Below are 11,214 nucleotides of genomic sequence, written 5' to 3' on the forward strand. Positions count from 1 at the left end.
CCAAGGTAGCCCAGAACACTCAGTTATAAAAATGTGATCCCCCATCACTTATGGTGGCACTTGGTACCCCAAAACGAGAGAAGATGTTATTTTTAAGGAATGCAACAACTCTCTTTCCTTCATTATCGGCCAAGGAAACATCTTCAACCCATTTAGACACATAATCGATGGCAACCAAGATGTATTTCAACCCATAAGAGCTCATAAAGGGCCCTATGAAATCAATTCCCCAGACGTCGAACAACTCCACTTCCATCATTTTTGTCATGGGCATCTCATGGTGCTTTGAGATTGACCCTTGTCTCTGGCATTGGTCATATCTCCGCATGAACTCATATGCGTCTTTGAATAAGGTCGACCAATAATAACCGCTTTGCAACACTTTCTTCACAGTACGGTCACCTGCATGGTGACCTCCGACCGGAGAAGCATGACAGGCTTCTAGGATACTCAGCATGTCCACCTATGGGATACACCGCCTGATAATGTTATGCGCACACCATCAAAATAAATATGGCTCATCCCAGAAGTAATGTGTAACATCATGGAAGAACTTCTTCCTTTGGTGAAAAGAAAGATTCTTTGAGATAATTTCACTTACCACATAATTTTCAAAGTCTGCATACCAAGGTACTCTTTCAAGCACAGCAGCAAGGATTTTCTCATCCAAAAATCTATCATCAATTTGGAGCTCATCCTTGACTGCTTGATCTTTCTCAAGTCTGGACAGGTGATATGCAACTTGATTATCGCATCCTTTTCACTCTTTGACTTCAAAGTCAAACTCTTGAAAAAGCAGCACCCATCTGATTAGCCTTGGCTTAGCATTCTTTTTAGCCATCAAATACCTCAAAGAGGCGTGGTCTATATGCACCACCACCTTGGTCCCTAATAAATAACCATGAAACTTTTCAAAAGCATAGACCACCATGAGAAGTTCTTGTTCAGTCATAGTGTAATTCTTTTGAGTCCCATTCAATGCCTTGATTTCATAGTAAATAGGATGAAACAACTTTCTTTATTTTGGCTAAGCACAACCCCAAGTTCCACTCCGCTTGTATCACACACAATTTCGAATGACATTGACCAATCTGGCGTAACAATGATTGGGGCAGCAACCAATTTCTCCTTAAGGTATTCAAATGCCTTTTTGCAATCATCATCAAATATGAACTTAACCTCCTTATCCAAAATCTTGCAAAGTGAATTTTCAATCTTTGAGAAGTCCTTTATAAATTGATGATTGAATCCTACATGACCAAGAAAACTATGAACTCTCTTTACTGAAATGGATGGAGGTAGTTTCTCAATAACCTTGACTTTTGCTTGGTCAACTTCAATTCCCTTGGCTAAAATTCGGTGTACAATAACAATGCCTTCCCTCACCATGAAGTGGCATTTCTCCCAATTCATCACTAAGTTGAACTCCTTACATCTTTGTAATGCTCTACTCAAATTTACCAGACACAGCTTAAAAGAATCACCTACCACTAAAAAATCATCCATAAACACCTCCATGGTGTCCTTTACCATATTTGAGAATATAGACATCATGCACCATTGGAAGGTGGTGGGTGCATTACACAAACCAAACGGCATCTACTTGAAGGTGAAAGTACCATACGGGCAAGTGAACATTATATTCTCCTGATCCTCTGGGGCGATAAAAATTTGGTTGTAGCCCAAATACCCGTCCAGAAAATAATACCAACCTCTTCCCGCCAATCAATCAAGTATTTGATCCATAAAAGGCATTAGGAAGTGGTCCTTCAAAGTCCATGAGTTGGGATTACGATAGTCCATGTAAACTTTTCATCCAGTCACAGGCCTGAGTGGTATCAACTCATTTTCTCATTCGCCGCTACAGTCATGCCCCCTTTCTTACATACGCATTGGATGAGGCTTACCCACTTACTATCAAAAATGGGGTATACAACTCCTACATTAAGCCATTTAATAATCTCCTTCTTGACCACTTCTTGCATCGGTGGGTTAAGGCGGTGTTGGTGCTTAATGGTTGGTGTGCAATCTTCCTCAAGTTGAATCTTGTGAGTACAAATACCTGGAGAAATACCAATAATATCGGCAATAGTCCAACCTATAACTCTTTTGTATCTCCTAAGCACAGAGATAAGTGCCTCAACCTATGCTCACTCAGATCTACAACAATAATCATGGGTAAAGTGTACCCACTACATAGAAACGCATACCGTAGATGGACCGACAACAACTTCAACTCCAACACTGGTGGATCTTCAATAGATGGTTTAGCCGGGGGTGTTGGGCGATTTTTAAGATCTAAATCCAGCTTCTTGGGAGCATATAAATATGATCACATTCCCGCCAGGGAAAACACTATCTCCTCATATTCCTCAATACCTTCGCTATCAAAGTTCATCAAGACTGCAGCCAGAGTTTCAACAACAAATTTTCCTCGATCGACACCTCTTGTTCGTCTTCATAATAAACATCAACGATGGAGAATACACTCATTTTCTTTTGTTGCTTTGTAGACTGGCACACATAGAATCAAACTACCTCATCATTAAGTCTGAATAGTAGCTTATTAGCTTGCAAATCAATAAGCACGCTCTCGATTGCGAGGAAAGGTCTACCCAAGATTATGGGTACCTCAAAATCCACCTCGCAATCCAGAATGACAAAATCAGCAGGAAATATAAAGCTGACCACCTTTACTAGCACATCATACAATATACCCATTACCACTTCACTGACCTTTCTGCCATCACTAGTTGCATATTTGTGGGTGTAGGATCCCCTAAGCCCCAACTTCTTGTAAACAATAAGTGGCATCAATTTAATACTTGCTCCCAGATCACATAATGGCTTAGCAAAATCAAGAGACCCAATAGTACAAGGGATGGGGAATTCTCCCGGGTCTACTTTCTTTTACATCAAGGATCTTGTCAAAATGGCGCCACAATGGTAAAGTTATCCACCGGTTCGAAGTTCACTATTTTCTTCTTTATCACAAGGTCCTTCATAAACTTAGCATATCCAGGCATCTGCTCCAGTGCCTCAACTAAAGGCACATTCACCGTAGCTACTTCAGCATCGCCATGAATTTGCTAAACTTTATGTCATTAACCTTCTTTTTCAATCGATGAAGGAAGTGAGGTGGTGGTTTTGGAAGAGTAATAACCACTTCTTCCTTCTCCTTTCCCTTTTTTTTTCTAACTCGTTAACCTGCTGATGGTTAGGTGGAATATCATTACCATCCAACTTCTCAAACTCCATCGGACGGTTTTATTTATCTTCTACATCTTCTTCAATCACATCATCAATTATAGCTTTGCCCACTGAAGGGGCCGATAATATTTTACCACTCTGAGTCGTAACTGCCATGCAAGCACCATCATTCTGAGGATTTTGTACTGTATCACTTAATAATGTACCATTTTTCCTCTGATTAAATACTATTAAAAGTTGGTTCATTTGTTTCTCCAACTATTTAATAGAAGTTGAATGCGAGTTAACTAGCTGACTCATGGAGGATAAGTCACTCTTCATCGTTCTCACACCAACATTGGTCGCTTTAATCCCTTTTAATAGCTTCTCCATCATGTCCTCCATGGATATCTTACCTGAACTGGTAGCAGCATTATCATGACTTCCAAGAGATACATACAGTCCACTCCTGTCATTTTTATTCTTCCAACTTCCTTGATCCTTACCTTTATAACCAGCTTTGTCGTAATAGTTCTGACCTTGATTCCCTTGGATATTGACTTAGAAACTCCCTGATTATTTAGATAGTTAGCCTCTTTCTCAGAATCTGATTCATCTCTACTTTGCGACCTAACAACTTTTACCTTCTCAGTCTTTCCAAAATACAAATGTTTAGTAAGTAGATCCATCTGGGTTTTCATCCATGCCTTATCTTAGTCGTGCTCCTCCTCTTTATAATATTGCTCTGCAGACATACTACTAGACATAGTAGGTCTTGCTACCATAGAATCCCTGGTAAGCCAAGCTCTACTTATCTTAGTCAATCGTTCTAGCATATTTGCAGCTTCAGTGAAAGTAAGCTCCATGAATTCTCTCCCTGCAGCATTATCTAAGGGTGGTTTAGTGATAGAGTTTAAAGCTCTATAGAATGTCTCCATAAAATTCTTATTGGCTATTTTGTTGTTGGGGCACTTTGTAAGCTTCTTCTTGAATCGCATCCAAGTCTCGTGTAGTTCCTCATTTAGAAATTGTCTGAAGTTGCTAATCTCGTCCCTCAACTGTAATATCCTGGAAGCCAGAAAAAACCTTTCTAGAAAAGCTCCTTTCAATTGCCTCCATTTTGTTATAGAATTAGGAGCCAACTCATTCAACCACATTGTTGCCTCCCCAGACAGAGACAATGGGAATAACCAAATATGGATTGCATTTTTTTCAATCCCAGGGTTATCAAATGATTTTCAAATATTGATGAAGTTCACCAAGTGCATATTTGGGTCATCCCCTGGAAGTTCGCCAAACATCCCTTGAGATTAAGCAACTGTATCATGGTACTTGTTATATTGAACTTCACACTAGGTGCCAATGGTGGTGGAGTAATTGCTCCAGTCACACCAGCCTCATCCAAGTCTGTTCATTTTCTCTATCAGGTGCAAACTGTACAATAGGTTAGCGGTTTGCTCTTGCTCTAGCTGCCCGATTTCTATTCACTGGCACAGCTACGTCCTCAGCACGCCTCCTATTTGCTGGGTTGATCAGATCATTATCTCCCAAATCTTCCTTATCAGTATTAAGGACACGGGCTGACCATTATTCTGTTGATTAACTTGTGCTCTAGCCAAGGCGACTAGTCTCTCAGCTTCTTGCGGTTCTTCCATTCTGCCAATTAGTTGAGGTTCTGGATGAAATAGTAATAGTGGGTCTCCTAACCTCCTCGTACTTGGAAAGAAAAATAAAGATCCTATAATAAACAAAAATAACAAATAAAGGCCAAATTTGGGAAACTTGACTTAAGGTCAATTAACAATCACAAACTTAATTTACAACCTATTCCCTGGCAATGGCGCCAAAAGTTGATACGCCCAAGTTACAACTCTCGTTAGAAAGTGTTAAGCGGTCGCTGTCAAATATAGAATCCAACTAGGTTGGGGTTGAATCCCATTGAGAATACTATGCAAACTAAGTGTTATGGTTATTGACAGACTATTAGTCAAAGGTTTCGGAGTAAAAGAGGGGTCTTTAACTAAGTTATAGTATTCAGATGTATGTAGCAAATAGTGTTCCAACTAGTGAGTTTTATTGCAAGTGTTAATTCAATGAGAGTAGACAAACTAGATTTATGTTCACCAAGATGTTCAAGTAGTTGGGGTTGTGAGTTATCCTAAGTTTCCAATTTATAATTTCAATTGTAAGAATTATTGAATTCTAAAGTTTACCCATTTGTTTCTCAACCTAAATAGATAGTTTACCCTTCAATTCTTTCGAACTTAAGGAATATGTTGGTTTATTCAACTAGTATCTCATGTGGGTTAATCCTTGTTGAGGCATCAACCAATAACCCAAAGGTTAAATCCTTTGGATTCCATGTAAACCTCTTCTTTTCCCAACATGCACTTTTCTACTCAAACAAGTTATGTTCTTGGGCTCACCCTTCGAGTTTGCAACCAAGAAAGGTCGTTAATAAGAAGAAAGGTTTATAGAATCTAAGTCAAGTATGGAAATTAAGAGTTTTCACAACCCAAATCATCTATCCATATCAAGGATTCCATAACCCTAGTTATGGGAGCTTAGCCACACATCTCAAGAGAAGAAGAAATAGTCATTGTGTTGTTCATAAATAAATTCAGAGAATTACTTACAAAAGTTCCAACAATTATCTTTGAATCTTTAGTTAAATATGAATAAAATAGCTAGATCCATAATAGTAGCTTAAATCTCAGAGAATACTACGTTACAATGAGTTTTAAAAGATAAAAATATGATAAGGATACCTAAAATAAAACCTAAACTGGGTATTTATATGCTTCCAGGGACTGGGGTTTTAAAATTGGAAACTCGGATTGCCACTTCAAGGTTGACAGATGAGTTAACGGCCCGTCAAGTCCCTAACGGTTCATCGCTGGGTTCGTCACAACCCGTTCAGTGATGTTGTGTTCTGTCTTAGCTCCGACGGCCAGTCAAAGGACTGACGGTCCATCACCTTAACCGTCGCTTCATTTCTCAATATGATGCATTCTATTTCTGCTCTGACGGCCAAGTTGGCAGCTCGCCAAGGGAATGACGGTCCGTCGCCTGGATCATCGCAAGTATCTGTAACTCTGAGGCTTTTGTTTATCGTCGACGGACACCCTGACGATCCATCACATAGTTGATGGTCCGTCAGTTTGACCGTCGACACCCTTTTTCTCTTGCTTTTCCAAGTTATTTCTCCAGCTAAGTCCTTGACCTGAAAACACTAAAATCCAGCATCAAATACAACAATAGTTGGTTGAAAATGCATAATTATCCTTTGTTAAATATATAAAATATTCCGTCGAAAGATGAAACATCATCAGTCACTCGGACCTCCACTTTCACGACTCATCCATACAACCCTTATTAAAGCCCAATTAAAATATTTATCACACAATCTCATCCATTGAACCATAGTTCACATTAATGCATACATTATTGGTATCATCATACCAACTACATTTTCAAGTTTATAATCAACATGCCAAAATTATTACGTCACTTGGGGGAATTCATAATCCCATTGGTTCAATTTTACAAATTCCCACATTTCTTATAATTAAAACCAGTTTCACAATATGGGGTTTGGGTCATAACCATTTTAAAAGTCATGAGTTTGGGAAAATCACAATTCCTTAGTTCATTCACCATACCCATGCACCCACAAGTTCCAAACAATAATTTAAGCATGAATAATCATATGCGAAGATGAGAAACATTGTTCACTCCATAAACATTCAAAGCCCTCAATCCTTTTTTCAAAACCAACATAAACATCTCATGAAAAATACTTTAAAACACATGCTTTTAATAAATTAACAATGAGAGAAGATTAACATGCCTTAAACACTACGAAATTTGGAGAGAAATCAACTTTGATCCCTTAGATGGCCAACTTGATGAAACCCTAGCTTGACTTGCTTGAGGTAATTTAGAGAGCCTTTTGGAGTGTTTTAAAAGTTACTTAATTTTTTTCTACGTGCTAATGACACCCTAAAAGGGTTATAAAATGCGAGTTTTAATTTGGGAAAGAGGGGAAATGTCCAGAATGTCCTTAACTTAAAAGCTGAAAAAGTGTCATTGACTACGGTTCAACAATTGACTCGTAGCCCTTACCGACGACTCATTACCACGAGTCATAACCAAGACAGTATCTAGAACCCCCACACACTGTTGAACCTACGAATCAACTGGTACCACTCATAATGAGACCCTACGACTCGTAGGGTCTAGTCGTAGTCAGCACAGAACTCAATTGGATAAATGCTGGACATCCTACGATTTGCTCCCAATGACTTGTAACAGGTCCTTTTAGCTAATAGTGATCCACTCGTACTCAGAGCAGAACTTAGCCACTTAATTTCTAATTTGGATACGATTGGGTCCATAGGACCCATTAAGACTCACAACGACTCATACCCCCAAGTCGTGCTCAGGATAGTAACTCAAGCACCATTCACTGGACACCTTATGACTAGGGTTACCTGACCCATCAAGACACATTATTACTTGTAGGGTGAGTCGTAATTAAGAAAAGCTTAGACCTAGAAAGTTTTTGAGGGTCAAAAACTCGAGGTGTTACACTTTGTGTATTGACACCTAATTTTTGCCCTCCACAACTAAGTTTAATTTCGAGTTTCTTTGATTTTTGAATAAAATTATAATATTTATTTTATCTGAATAAAAAACTTTTCAAAGTATTTATCTAGGTAAAATTGTCATTTTAAGTAGCGATTATATATTATCGTATTCAATTATACGAAATTATATATTTTTGTTACTTAAATATTTATTTTATAAAATATCTGATTTTAATCAAGACTTATCTTGAAAATGAATTCAAATGGTTAAAATCTTGGTTTAAATGTAATTTGTTCTTGAAAATAATTTATTTGAAAAAATATTTGTTTGATTTTTATTAATTCAAGAAGCTCGAAATTAAAAAAGGTTTTAATTTGTATTAAATTCTAATTTAATTTAGCTGATCTATTAAATTTGACCATAATTAAAATTAAATCAACCATATTTACGATGCAACTGGCCAATTAATTTTTAATTTAGCCAAATATTTAATGAATTGACTAATGCTAACTTGATTAGGGTTCTTTTTAAAATAACCCCAAAAACCTTACAAAAATGCCAACATCAAAATCAAAAATTCAAATTTTGAATTTCAAATTTGTACTAGATAGTACAATTTCACCTCAACCTTGCCCTTTTTCTAATTTAAATTTTAAATTTATACCAGATTGTACAATTCCACCTTAACCTTGTTCTTTTTTTAATTTGAATTTCAAAATTTATAATATATTGTACAATTCCACCTCAACCTTATTATTTTTTCATTATTGAAATTTAAATTTGAATTTCAAAATTTGTACTAGATTGTACAATTCCACCCCACCTTATCCTCCAACAAGCCTTATCCTCAATTTTAAAATCCCAAAACACCCTTAAATTCTTTCTCCCACATTGGTGGATCGAAAGAATTGAATCTCCATCCTTTCCTATAAATACTACTACTATTTTGGTAGAAAGTCTAAGAAGTCTCAAAGAGTGGAAAAAACTTTTGAGCAAAGAGTTAAATTTTCTTTTAGTAAAAATTTTCAAGCGGTATCTTATCGGGGCTCTAGAAAGATTGTTCTCCGGTGGTGATCAAGACTACAAATAAAGCTTGAAGTCCCATTTTGCTGCCCCCAAAAAGGTAAACACACCTTTTTTCTTTTAGTTTTATTATTGTTTTCTTCTTCATCTCCTTCTTCTTCGTAGTTCATAGTTATAATTTTGTTTGCTGAGATTGTTTGCCGTAGCCGACCTTGAAGGTCATAAGACATTGTGGTATCGATTTTATGGCTATTTTCATGTCCATGGTATAAAAATGAGCTAGCAATAGTTGAACGTGTTTCTTTGGGTTTATTCTTTGATTATTATGGATAAAGTTTTGATCTTTGTTTAAAATATGTACTCATGCATTGTCTAAATTCATTATTAACGAATATGTTTGTTTTTAGCAGTAAAATTATTTTCTTTATGTTGAAAGAATAGTTAATATTGGTTGTTTCGCCTTTTTGACTTTATTCTTTGATTATTATGGATAAAGTTTCAATCTTTGCTTGAAAGATGTACTTGTGCTTTGTTTAAATTCATTGTTGGTGGATATATTTATTTTTACCATGTAAAGTTGTTTTCTTTATGTCGAAAATAATAATTACTATTGTTTGTTTTGCCTTAATAAAATAGTAATTGATTAAGTCAAGAACTTGTCATTTGCTTGCTAATTATTTTAATGGATTTCAAAATCCTCATATGAGAGATGAAGTGCTAGCTTTATTTTCCATCCAAGGTGTTTATTCTTCTTTTTTCGCATGTTGTTTTGTCAAAATGATGAGAAATTTTGGATTTTTGTGTCTAAATAGAGTTATTTATATATTTTTGAGTCATGCATAGTATGATTGTTGAATGATACTTCACTTTTAGAGATGCTAAACTTTTATTTTAATTTCTCATTCCCTTTGGATTGTTATATGTGCTCTTTGTGTGTGAAAAGACTTGATTCGTGTCTCTCTTTGAATCATAATATCAAAAGAGAATCAATGATGTCTTAAAAAGATAAACCATAGGTCGTTACATATTTTTCCTAAAGTTGGCTATAATTTGGATGCATGAATCATCATTAATGTCACCTTAGTTAGAGTGTAAGGATTCCCTTTCTTAAAAGTTAGCCTCCACCTTCTTCTTTGGTATATTGGTTAATTTCCTTTTCATTGGATAATTTAATTTTTTGATATTGCAGTTTCCTATTTCTTTAGGCTTGAAAATGTTGTTTTTCCATTTCATCATTTATCTATTAAGTGCAAAATTTTCGAACATGCATTAATTTTCATATCTTTTTCTTTGGATGAATCTGCTTTGGAGTCCAAATGGACTCCTTCCCCCTTTGCACGTCGTAATGGGCCAATGAAGCCCACCTCTTCGAAGTTTAAACCCAAAGTTGGTTATATGGCGTGCCGGTGCAAGAAGATGAAAGAAAAAGAAAAGTGGATCAAAACTCATTAGTGAGGTTACTAAGAGACTTGAAAAGTCTCATTTTTTATTATTGCCTTATTTTTATTTATTCATTTAGTCATTTATTTATTCATTTATTTGGGCCTCGAAGCCAAAGCTGTAATTTAATACAGGTGAAGCATATTTTGAACCTCGAAGGTCCAAAAACTAACTTAGGACAGGTTATGGGATAAAAGCTCAAGTATTTAGATTAAGACATGTGAAGATAGGCCAGAAGCCCAAATTAGCTTAGGACAAGATTTACGGATTTGGGCCTAATGCTTAATTCATTTGGTCTCCCCCTTCCCCCTAATATTCTAATTGTTCTTAGTTTTCTTAGACTTAGTTAAAAATTCCCGCTAAGTCGTCAAAATTTATTTTGCACAAATCTTGACGATAATTTTTTCCTTAATCATTTTCTTTTCAAAAATCAATTTCCCTTTTTAAAGTTAGTCAAAAAAGTTATTTTCAAATAGTCCGGATAACCTCAAGTTGGCGGATACTCTTGGTGCCTTTACAACCTTCCAAGAGTATTAATAGGAACCACTTACTTGGAATTTTTAAACTTAAAATATTTTTTCTGTTTTGAATCTTTTAAGTAATATTTTTTGTTTTTCTTGATATTTTCTCAAAAATCAAGTGATTACTTTGTAATTATTTAAATTGTTTCAAACTTTTTCTTTAAGGTTTCGAAATAGTTTAAAAGTCAAAAATAATATTTTCAAACCCTTCGAATCGAAAAGGGTTCATTTGCTAGGCACTTGTCAAGAATTTCCAAGATAAGGCTTTTCCTATTTTTATACCTTTTATTTGTCCAAGTGTACTTTCTTATTTTAAAACCTAAATCTATCATACCACACTGGTTAAGAAAATCCCATTAAATGTTGGCTCTATTGTGGTTTATGTTATTTCCTCCTAACTTGTCTTTGGCTTGTAAATTTTCATTAAAGTCTCTACCAATTAACCACTCTC

Source organism: Capsicum annuum, chromosome 9 (assembly GCF_002878395.1).
Source record: "Capsicum annuum cultivar UCD-10X-F1 chromosome 9, UCD10Xv1.1, whole genome shotgun sequence".
Taxonomy (NCBI): Eukaryota; Viridiplantae; Streptophyta; class Magnoliopsida; order Solanales; family Solanaceae; genus Capsicum; species Capsicum annuum.